The 12,006-nt window shown below is 52.5% G+C and overlaps 1 long non-coding RNA gene and 1 other non-coding gene across 2 annotated transcripts; one reads left to right on the top strand and one right to left on the bottom strand.

The window, feature by feature from the left end:
- The first annotated feature begins 530 nt into the window (after positions 1-530).
- On the top strand, positions 531-1,792 carry LOC145535940 (uncharacterized). Its single transcript, XR_014075545.1, has 3 exons — positions 531-863; positions 1,193-1,321; positions 1,500-1,792. It is a non-coding gene; the product is annotated as an uncharacterized LOC145535940 (long non-coding RNA).
- Positions 1,793-9,427: 7,635 nt separating this feature from the next.
- On the bottom strand, positions 9,428-9,513 carry LOC145537283 (small nucleolar RNA SNORD62). The gene has a single exon (XR_014076307.1). It is a non-coding gene; the product is annotated as a small nucleolar RNA SNORD62 (small nucleolar RNA).
- Between the last annotated feature and the right edge of the window lie 2,493 nt (positions 9,514-12,006).

The following is a 12,006-nucleotide window of genomic DNA, read 5'->3' as shown; positions in this document are numbered from 1 at the left end:
GGAGACCTGCATCATGGGAGACAGGACACTGCCATGGCCATACTCTCTGAAAACTGATGTGATGGACGAACACATGGAAAGCAGCTGAAACCGTGCATGGATCATAGGAAGTGCTAGCTATCACTTGAGTCAAACAGTACAGGTATAGATGTGGAGTAGGCAGAGCGGGGATGTTGGTGGGTGGTGTGGCTTGGCCCCTTGCCCTCGACTCCCACCTTAGTCTAGTGAGACCCTTCTGTGGCATAGGTTGGAGAAATCAAAGCTGCATTGTGGAACTAGCTTTAGGACTTGAGACTGGAAAGCCGTCATTTGTGTTTCAGCGGCGTCTCTGTGGACACTTGGCGGGGTCCATTCCATGCCGTCTGGGCCAGCACTGGAGGGGCCCGAGTGAGCAGGTGCATCGGGGGCACCTGAAAGGTGCATGGCTTTGTGAGGGAGCAGAGTCCCTCCAGCCCCACGGGGTCTCCATAGCGGCCCAGGGGTGGCCGGGCAGGAGGGGTGGTAACCAATCAGGTGCGAGGAGGCGCCCTGAGGCCTGTCTGCATATGCGCAATTTTGCCATTCTTATGCAGAAGGGGAGGGACTGCCTGAGGAGCTATCTTTCCGCCCCTTCTGTTGGCGTCTGAGGTCTGAGGGAGTCGTGCGGCAACCATGCAGGCATCAGGTAGTGGAGCTGGTGGTGCTGGAGGTGAGGGCGCGGGCCCCAGTGGTTCCCAGGCCCGAGTACGCCGCCGGGGTGGGCCTGGCAGAGAAAGAGCGGTGATGGAAGATGCTAGAGGTCGTCCCCAGGGTCCACGTGCCCCAGGACCTGGTGAAGAAAGAGCACCCGTGGCTGTAAGGCGTAGACGTGGAGAGGTGGTGCTGTATCCTTTTCATGGAGCCTTTCTGGGCAGGGTCAGTGGTGTGGTGGAGGGAAACATGCCGGCAGCCTGAGGAAGGGATAGAAGGGAGTACGGGGGCGATCCGGGGCAGCAGGACTGGGCAGCCTGGCAGGAAAGGAGGTTGTCAAGGCCTGAGGAGCCTGGAGGGTGGGGAAGATGGACAGAAGGGTTAGGGAGGCAGCTCAGGGTGGTCTCAGGTTGTGGTCAGGAGGATGGGCATCCTGGGGTAAAAGCAGGCCTCTGAGGTGTGAGGAAGCCCGAGATACCAGCAAATTCTGTAATGGGTGGTGCCTTAACCGTGTCTCTCCCAGCACACTCAGAGTGCCTTTCCAGTCACCCCTGGAGGCAGACATGGCTTGCAGATCTCTGCTCCCAGAAGCCCAACGCCACCAAGGATTCATTCGGAAGGAATATGCAGTGAATGGCAGTGACCTGCTTGTGTAAGTTCCAGACGAGTTTGCCTTGGGAAGTGGGGGTGGCAGGTGCTGTGGTCTGAGCTCCCTCTTAAGCGTGCTATGATGGAGACACTGAGGGGCTTGGTATAAGGAGGGGGGTTGGTACCCTGGACCTACAGGAGCAATCTTCCCTTTAACCTGATTTTCTTTTCCCTGCTTTTAGTACATGGACTGCTGAAGACCTTGCTTTCATCCGAATTTCCATGAACCCATTCCTCGATCAGCTTTCCCTGGTGATTCGGAACATTCAGAGCCTTGGACTCCCACCTTGCTGAGGAAAGGGGCATAGGGAATTCAAACTAAGAGGCATCGCCACTTTGTTATTTGAGTGTAAGTTTTTGCCTGTAGTGCCCTTTGGTCTCTGTTGGTTCACTTGCTTTGTTTCCCTGCTGCTTAAGGAGTGGGGTGCTTCAGTGTTTGTTACAGCAGAAAATAAAGCTAAATTACTTTATGTGACTCAGTTTCTTTTCAGCTAATGTGCTTCTGGATTAAAAAAAAAAACTTTTTATGTTTGTTCTCGTGTTATAGGGAAGGTTCTAAAATTCAGATATTCCAGTAGGACAAGGCAATTAAAAACTAATTAGGAAAATGAAAATTGAGCCCTATGTTCAGCACTAAATACTGTCAACATTCAACAATATTTTCTAGTTGTACTTGGGAGTTAAATTTATAACAGCATGTAATATTCATTTCAGTCGCTCAGTCATGTCCAACTCTTTGGGACCCCATGGCCTGCAGCACGTCAGGCCTCCCCGTCCATCACCAACTCCCTGAGCCTACTCAAACTCATGTCCATCGAGTTGGTGGTGCCATCCAACCATGTCATCCTCTGTCGTCTCCTCTTATCTTCTATCAAGTTTAGCATTAAAGATTTTCCTGAATTTTTTAATTTAATATACTACCTTTTCCACTTCCTAAAAGCTCTTCAAAAGTGTGTTATTGAATAGATATAAGATGCATCATAAAGTAATTATTGGGGACTTCCCAAGCAGTCCAGTGGTTAAGAGTTTGCACTTCCAGTGCAAGGGCCGCAGTTTCAATCCCTGGTAGTGGAACTAAGATCCCACATGCCATGTGGCATGGGCAAAAAATGAAAATTGGGTCATTAAATAAAAACAACAGCAATAATAATGTAATTATTGATCATTTAAGTTGTTTACAGTTTTTTCATTACTGTGGTTAATGATTCCAGTGGAATTCATGTATATAATTCTTTCTATCAAGGGTTATTTCCTTAAAGTATTAATATATTCCAAAAGTTAGAAATATTGACCTAAAATATTCTCTGTTTCTTTTTTAAGACTCTCGATCACAGGGAATTCCCTCGTGGTCCAGTGGTCAGGACTCCAGGCTCCCACTGCAGTAGGCATGGCTTCGGTCCCGTGGTGGGAAACTAAGATCCTAGAAGCCATGAGATGCAGCAAAACAAAAGACAGACTCTCCTAAAAAAAAAAAAAAGATGGTTGATCACAATCTCTCTTCAGAATATACCTGCTACCAGGTTTCTGGTTTCCCAACATCTTTGTCACAATTGGCTTGGTTTCATACTAAAATGAACAACTTAGTTTGAATGAGGAGACGGAACATCTAGGCAGACTAAAATAAGAATTTTGTGGCCAACTGTACTTATTTCAAGTCAGTGAAGCAAAGTGCTGGGACAATTAGTTGAGTGATTGGGTTGGGGAGTTAGCTCTGTCTTAATATATCTTTTATAGTATAATCTTGCTAAACTTGATTAGTTCTTGTTAATATTTTGTAGATGCCATTTGATTTTCTGCATAGGCAATCATGTTGTCTCTGGATAAGTTTTACTTTTTCCTTTCCAATTGACATGCCTTTTATCAATTGATTTCTCTCCTCATAATGGTTTGGATATTTCTCATTCTTAGCATACTCTTTTCCTTGGGTGCTGGGTATGTGTTTCCCTAGGTATATTCCACAACTTTTAAAAATGTAATGTTGTTTACTTCCTTAGAAACACTTTGATCCTTTTGAGTTTCGCCTTAAGGGTTAATCAGTGGGAGTTTGAGGCAAGATTCCTCTGAGTACTGTTTATGTCACCTGAATGAAGAGTTTCTGCTATGGCTCCAGCAGACTCTCTGCCCACATGCAGGGTTCTCTCCTCCCTTTGCCACCCTCTCCTCTCTGGTCTGCCACCTGCCAGCTCCAACAGCTTCTGCTCTGCGATCCCCCCTCGACACCCAGGGGGCTGGCAGGACATGGCCTTGACAGTCTGTGTGGACAGCAAGCTGGGGCAGCTGCACAGCTCATCTCTTCTGTGTCTCAGCTCCCAGAGATCACTGCTGATCCTCCCTGGCCTGATGCCCAGGTTTTTCACAGCTTGAGCTTCATATATTTTGGCCGGTTTTAAGGGGATCTTTGAAGCCAGTGGCAGGGCAGAGCCGGTCCTGTTCCTCCATATATGTGAACAGAGTCTGCTGTGACAGAACCCAGAGAGCTCTGCCCCCGTGGGCTGGAGGGAGGCAGCTGCTGCTGCCGGGGATGGTCCTGGGGGTGACAGTGATGGAGTATCTCACCTGCCAGCACCCAGCAGCTCTAGTGGCTACAGTGATCCTTCCTTTCAAAATGTAAGCCAGATATGTCTCCCCTGTTCAGTTCCTTTCACTGGATTTATTCTCACTCAATCAGCAAGACATCCTTATAATGACCAAACAAGGCCCCACATTCTCATTTGTGAACCCCCATTGCCTCTGTACCTCCTCTGCTACGCTCACTCTTGCTCACTCCATACCGACCACACTGGCCTCTTGGCTGCACCCTCAACACTCCAGGTTTTCTGATGAATTACTGGTTTTGCAGTCTGTTCTCCCTGCCTTGGCTGTGCCCTCAAATACAGCTCCTGGCCACCTCCCTCATCTCCGAGTCTGCCCAGGTCTCATCTTCTCACCCGACTTCCTCCTGCATCCACCCTCCCCACATCCCAGTGGGCAGTCAATTCTCTTCACCCTGTTCTTTCCCACACTGCTCATCACCTTCTATAATACACTATAATTTACAAATGGCTTCAACCAAGCAGAAGTGACATGCCCCATGGATTGCCCTGCCTTCCCCATGGAAGTCTCCTAGGAAGCGATGTCCGTGTGTGGTGCCAGAGTGGGGTTGGGTTCATGATTGGCCTGTGGAGTTCCAGTGACCGGCAGCCTTGATTGGAAAGGCCACCCTGTCCCATAGGCCCTCCAGCACCCCATCTGCCGTCAGTGAGTTGCCCATGTGGGAGGGGTCTGTCTCAGCTCTGTTCCCTCCCATTGGGCCCCCTGCTCCAGCCTGCACAGTGAGACTCTGTCTCAGAAAATAAAAACTAAATTTACAACAACAAATGGCACAATTAAAATAAAGAAATAATAATAAATGCAATTTAAGATCAAAGAAAATAAAGTAGAAAGTTGGAAACAGAGGGAGGTGCCTGGTGGAGTAAAGGGGCCAGAGCTCAAAGGGCCTGGAGTTCTGGTTAGCTTTCCTGGCCCTTGATTCTCAGGTTAGCCTCGTGGACCAAAATACACCTCTTCAGATCGGGGGTTGGTCTGGAGTGTTAGGAAAAACCGTTCGTGGTAATCGGCCTGGTCCTTGACCAGGGAGGGTGAGGAAGTTCACGTGGCTTCTCCTCCTTTCTCTCAGCACCAGGATTCCCCTTGGCTTAGGGTCTGTGCCTTTGGCCTGGTTCCCCCAAACCCAAGCCCCGGGTACTCTGGTTGTCTCTGCCTTCCATCATGGCCTAGAGACGCTGCTGACCCGGCACCCAGGGCAGCTGGGAGCATCAGCCGTAGGGAGAAGAGAGGTGAGGGCACAAGAGGCCCCTGCTGTGGGAGGCAGGCTGGGTGCTGCTGCCTTTTCATGTCAGTACTGAAGGTCACCTTATCTGTGGTATCTGGCAGGGCCATTGATTTTGCTGTCAGCTACTGAGGCTAGTTTCTGACCCAGAAAAAAGACGTGGTTCGGCTGACCAGAAGCAGTGCTTGTTACAGCCACCTGCTGAACGGCTTGCAGCGAAGTAACATGGATGTGGGGCATTCCTTGTGAGTCAGGTTAGGCCCGTTGTACTTGAAAACAGCAGGGAAGTCTCTTTTCCTCACTCAGCCTTCAAAACGTGTTCCGAGATTTTATCAGAGGTCATTACTTAAAACAAATAAGAGGACACTTAGGTCATGATTCTTCTTTATCACCTTTAATAATCCCAGAAATGAAATAGTAAAAACAGTGAATTTTTCAAAATGGCATGATTTTGTCACATCCACAGGCTCCAGGGGTTGGGACTTCAACATCTTTTTCCGGGGGACACAATCCAACCCACAGCCACCCTCCACCTCCTCCCACTTCACTCGGAGCACAAGCCCTCAGCATGTGCCCTGAGGCCTCCACATCCAGTCCCCGTCAGCTCTCGGCCCCCTGTCCTGCTGCTCTCCTCTTAGCCCACTCTGCTCCAGCCACACAGGTCTCCCCACGCTCCCAAACCTCTCTCAAGGCTTCACTCCGTCTCTGCTTCACACCAAAGCCGACCCCGACCGCCCGGTTGAAAAAGCAAAACCACTCCTCCAAGCACTCCCTCTCTTTTCGCCTGCTGTACTTCTCGCCAGAGATCTCACCAGCTTCCCATAGGTTACATTGTGCAGGTGTTTTTTCATTTCTTGGCAGTCTCTCCCAGCTGGACTGGAACCTCCACAGAGGCCTGGAGAGGTGTCCAGCAAAAACTGTTCCTTGAGTTACCGAACAAATAAATCTACTATAGAAACTAAGAAAATATCCTTGTGAGCTAGGAGTGGGGAAGCACTTCCTAAACATTGTTTTAAGCCCATAACAGATTAAATCAAGAATATACTGATATATTCAATATCCTGCTCTGCATCAAGAATATAACTACAATTCTGACTTGTGGAAATGGGCAAAGGTTACAAATATGCTAGTTACAGAAGATAAAACCCACAAAGGTCTCAGGATACGGTAGGAGTGGAGATAGGTGCAGCCTGCCAGGGAGCAGCCTGGCAAGACTGAATCCAGTGAAGCCTGCACATCCCTGAAGTCCAGCATTTCTGCTCCTGGGAAACTGTGACCAGTCCCCTCAGTGGGGGTGTATGAGGGTGTCCTCACGGTGTCGCCTGTGGAGGCAGGAGTCAGAGCCACCTAAACGACCCACTGACTCTCCTTCTGCCCTAATGTCAGACCCTCATGTGGGTCTGGTTAATTCATGAGCTTCCACTTGTGGTATGGAGGACAGCAGAAGCCAACATGGTAGACCCTTGCTCGGTACACTGTTTGGGCTTTCCTGACACGTCTGACCAGAGTGTCCACACCTACTCTACGTACCCATGTGACTCTAGTTCTGCCCTGACGTGTTTTTCTCCAGGGATGATGGCAAAAACCTATTAATATCTGCTAAACCTACAACTAAAACTGTAGCAACATCTGCTCACAGCTACCCATTTGCAGCACCCATAGGGGAGCCTGGGACAGAGAGCTCGTTTAATCATCTGTAAGCGACTGCAAGGCTTTACTTCCCACTTGGCTTTCAAACAGGATCCTGAGCCCAGCTGAGCCCTGCCCTTTCCTCGGAGAAGCTGGCCTGCTCTCCTCTCATCACGTTGACTTTATTTATATAATTTTGTCTGTGCTTAGTGTTTGTTGATGCACACGGGCTTTCTCTAGCTGTGGCCAGTGGCGTCTACACTCTAGTTGCTGAGCACAGGCTTCTCATCGTGGTGGCTTCTCTGATGGCAGAACATGGGCTCTAGAGCACAGCCTCATTAGTTGCAGGGCATGGGCTCAGTTGCTCCGTGGCACGTTGGATCTTCCCAGACCAGGCATCGAAGGAGACTCCTTTGCATTGACAGGTGGATTCTCGCCCACTGAACCCGCAGGGAAGTCCTCCTCATGTTTTATCTTGCTCTGTCCTGAACTGTAACCACTTCTCTAAACTCTGCTTTCTCCTAGATTAAAAGTATATGTGCATATATGTGTGTGGGCTCAATTGTGTCTGACTCTTTGCGACCCATGAACTGGACCCTGCCTGGCTCCTCTATCCACGGAATTTTCCAGGCAAGAATACTGGAGTGGGTTCCCATTTCCTTCTCCAGGGGATCTTCCCCACCCACGGATTGAACCTCTGTCCATTGCATCTCTTGCATTGGCAGGCTGATTCTTTACCACTAGTGCCACCTGTCTTTTGAAAGCCCAAAAGAAAGTGTCTGTGAATGCCAGACAGATGGTCGGGTCAGGTAAGCGGCTGAACTGGCTGGTCTCACCTGAGACCCTGGAGCACTCGCTCCCACACAGGCTCAGCCCCAGGGTTTCTGACTCAGAGGCCTGGGATGGAGCCTGAGGACCTGCATTTACAACAAGCTCCTAGATGCTGCTGCTGCTAGTCTAGGGACCCCAGTTTGAACATCACCAGATTAAGCAGACATATAGGCTGTATGAGGCACAAGAAAACCTGTGTGAGGCCAAAAGTACAGGACAGACACACTGAGAGAGCACGCCAAGGGCAGCGAGGAGGGAGAGCAGGGAGGGAGGCAGGAGGACACGGGGACAAAAGGCAAGGCTGGGCCCCTGGCCTCTAACACACCACAGCTCACCCTCTACCGTCACCCCCATCCCCCGTGAATATGTGCACAGCAACAGGTGGCCAAGGGAACAGCCCCACAGGCTGTGAAGGCTGGAACCCCTGGGGGCAAGCCGCCAAGCTCCCCCTCAAACCCGGGCATCTCACCTGAAGGGCTGCAAGGAGCTGAAGATCTCCTGAGACTGGGAGACGGGCAGCCCGCCCCTCAGTCCCAGCTAGGCTTGAGCTTGCAGGGACGTGGGAAGGGAAATTGGGATCTGCTGGGCAGCGGCAGCCTACAGACGGGGAGGCGGGCAGGTCACCACTCTGCCCTGCAAGTTGCTTCTCACACCTCATCACCATCACCCCTTCACGTCCACCCAGGTCTTTCTCCCTGGGGCATCCAACACCACCCACAAAGCGAACTCAACACAGCCTGCCTGCACTTCCTTCCTTCTCAGGAGAGAGCAGAGAACTGGCAGCAAGCAACCCCAAACCAGCACTACAACCATCCCTGCACTGGATCCTGCACAGCAGGACGAACGAGCCCGAGCTCCACCCCCAACAGAGGCGGGCTCAGAAACGGAACAGTGGATGGAAAACACCACGGAAAGAGGAATACGTGTGGTATGACCCAGTTATGAGACCTTGCAGAACCAAACGACATAATGTTTAAGAATATGCTCTGAAAAGATCAGGACGGGCTGTGTTCTCTGCCCTTGGAGCAGCACTTCATCCTGGGCTCTGCAGGTACAAGGGTTGACGGGCACAGGAACCCCGTGGAAGGCCCAACAGCAGCTTCAGGAGGGAGACTCCCCCCACATGCGGCCCCCGGCAGCACAGCAGTGTGCCCGCTGTGCATGAACACAGACACCTGCTCACTTCTACAATTACCTCTTTCTAACGCATCCATGCCTGGGAGTCTAGGCCTTTCTTCTCTTCATGAGAACGATACCAGATCACCAATGAGAATTCCATTTCAGTAAATTGCCCAGCTAGGGTGCAGGAGGGAGAGCGTCAAGAAAGGAAAGCTTAGCAGTCCAGAGCACTCAGCTCCATCCCTCCTCCTCGGCTCCCACGTGTTCACTCAGTAAACACTGGCTGCTGTAATGTGCCAGGCACACAGCAGTAATGTGAGGGGTGCAAAACACGAGACAGGCCGTGAACAGCCAGTCAGGCCCTGTGCTGCACTCTCCCCTCTATCCTTGGTCACCTGTCTCGCTGGCATCACCTGTTGGTAGCTCTGCTGCTGAGGTATGGTCTGAGGAACCAGTCGGGGCTGATGCACAAACACATGGCCATCCAGGTAGAGAGGTGGCATGGGCTGCCTGGAAACAGAATTCGAGGCAGGGGAACAGGATCAAGTCTCACTGTCCTAGAAGGTCCCGCAAAGCAGTGAGGGGAGGGAATGCAGCAGAGTTGGCCCTGGGCTCCTGTGCAGCCCAGGGCCCAGGGGGAGGGGCTGCTGCAGCTGGCCTTCCCCTCTCACCCACCACCCCGCACATCCAGGAAGGGCTCAGTCATAAAGAAGCCTGCCATGGTCTCTGAGTCACGGTCCTCTTCATCTCCCTGCTATTGAATCCACAGTGGACAGTCAGAAGGATCTGCTGGAATCGCATCACTGGGATGCTGGCAGCTGGGCCCCCTGAATTCCCACGGGCTCCTTTGGGCACTGACACTGTGATGAGGACAGGGACCATTGGGGTAAAACTGGCTCCCGTTTATTGAGACTCACTTGATACAAAACCCTTCCTGGATGTGAGCTCATCTCATTGGCGTGGTGACTGCACACCAGGCCATCATGACCCTGTGCTATTTCACAGAGTAGAGGGCAAGGCTCAGACAGCTGCTCATGCGACAGAGTCTCTGCTGGGACCTCTCTGCAGAAGGTGAGAGTAGCAAGTGCCAGAGACCGAGCACCCAGGAACCTGTGGCCCCCAGCTGAGAACACACTCCTTAGGTCAAGGCAGGGGGTTGGTGGGGGCTCAGGGCTGCAAACCTGAGTTTCCCTCAAGGATGGAGAAGGATCCCTGAGCTGGACCAGGGGAGAGAGAGGTACCTGGAAGGGTTGCAGAAGGTGCGACCGAGTCCACAGGCATGGGGGGCATGGAGACTCCACAAAAGGAGCAATAGCTGACCCCGCTGGAGACCCCCGGAGGATGGGGGCTGCAGGCTCGAGCTGGTGCCTCCTGGCGAGCTCTGCTCTGGCAAGCTGGGCGAGTTTTCCAAAGCCTTGTGCGCAGACTCCATCTCTGAAAGCAAGGAGGTAAGGGGAGATGGAAGTTACCGGCTGGAAGGCAGCAGGTGGCACAAAGGTAATTCCAGGGGTGGAGGGAGGGGGTGTGCTGGGGTGAGGTCTGCTTGCTCTTGCCCCCTCACAAGCCAGGCCCCGAGTTACCTTCAGAGTGAGGTTGGCAGTGGGGAAGGACATGTGGCAGAGGCTGATGACTCTCTGGATGTGGTGGTCATGCTGCAGGATGGAGATGCTGGGGGCGAGCCCGGCCTGGAGGGAAGGACACAGTGGGACACCTGCAGGGGCGGTGGGGAGCCACACCCACTCCTGCTCAGACCCAGCCTTCCAGCAGGGCTACTGTGTTTCAGCAACAGAAACACAGCTGGCGGCCAGCACGCAGGCCCCACTGCACGGTATGGAGGTCCCAGTTCCTGTCTCAGCCCCTTCCCCCAAACCGTGAAAAAGAGGCCCTGGAAATATGCTCAGAAATACAGCGCTAGACCCCCTTCCTGCAGTGGCACGTGGCGCTCAGATGGCATTAACCCCAGACTCAGCAGAGTAAGCCAGGAAACAGGCAATGCTGTGTCTATGCTCATGGCCCCAAGGCAGAATCCTCCCTGAGAAGGGCCACGAGCCTGGGAGGTGGCCCGAGGCTCGAGGTCCAAACACAAGCTCCTACCCTGACTGTTGCTCTCCCAGATCCTGGTGCCCAGGCTGCTGCCGGGCACAGGCCCATCACCCTGCTCCAGACACAGGTTGTTCTGCTTCTTCACAAACCAAGAGGAATTTGAGAGGAAAGACTTCAGCCTTTGACAAGAACCTATGGAGAAGAGGGTGATGGGGTCCAGCCTCGATGGCAGACGTGAAAAATGAGCTCCCCCCAAGAGGACGACCCTGGGCTCCAAAACCACACCTGAAAACTGCTCCAGAGAATTCACCAACCATCGGTTACAACCTCGACCACGTGGGAACTGAAATGCCAACCAAACCACCCCAGAAGTGCCCATCTGTCCCAGGCCCTCTCCCAGGGCAGATGCATGCTCATGTCATTGTCACACGGGACCCTGGGGCTTCCCCAATACATGCAGCAGCTTGGGTGCTCACGCAGATCAAAGGCTCTCCTGGTGCTGACACTTAACCAGCACACCTCCCAGAGAACCTCTCCCCAATGCTCCTCCCCACCCCCAGCCCCCACTGCCTCTTCAATCCACTCTCCACACTCCAGTGCCCTGATCATGGCCAGAGTCTACCTGGGTTCTCCACCGCTATCCATCTAACAGCCGGAATCCCACAGGGCTGCATGTGATCTACAGGGTACTTCGGGTCCTGACCCATCTGCCTCTCCAGCATCACCTCCCATGACTGCCCTGGCCTCCAGTCCACATACCTGTCTGCCCACCTGCTTCAGGCCTTGGAAACATGCTGGGTATTCTCTTCCCTGGGCCCCCAACCCACTCACCCGCACCCTTCCTTCAGGTTTCAGCCTAAAGAGCACTTCCTCTGGGAAGCCTGCCACAGGTTCCAAGGAAGATCAGGTCCCCTGTTCTCAGCTCTCACTGCACTGGTGTTTCTCCTGTGGTTGGCCCCACTCCCTACATCAGGGGATCGTGTGCCAAGCTCACTGCAGTCCACTCACCTCTACCACCAGACATGGTACGGAAAAACTTCATTGCATGCATGAATGAACATAACACATCAATAGAATATGAAAACTCAAGGACCTAGACCCACTGAGGGTTCATTTCAGACCCTGCTCCACTGCACCCCGGGGCTTCCCTTACAAGCGTATCCCGAACCAGCATTCTGGCCAGACACAGGTGCAGTCAAACAAGCAGGACAGCTGACCCGGCACACCCTATCCTACCAGCCGGCTGGCTCAACTCCAGC

This window comes from Giraffa tippelskirchi, chromosome X (assembly GCF_054371585.1).
Source record: "Giraffa tippelskirchi isolate mGirTip1 chromosome X, T2T-mGirTip1v1.2.pri, whole genome shotgun sequence".
NCBI classification, from domain to species: domain Eukaryota; kingdom Metazoa; phylum Chordata; class Mammalia; order Artiodactyla; family Giraffidae; genus Giraffa; species Giraffa tippelskirchi.
Note: the sequence above shows the minus strand (reverse complement) of the source record. Positions and strands in the feature narration are given on the sequence as shown.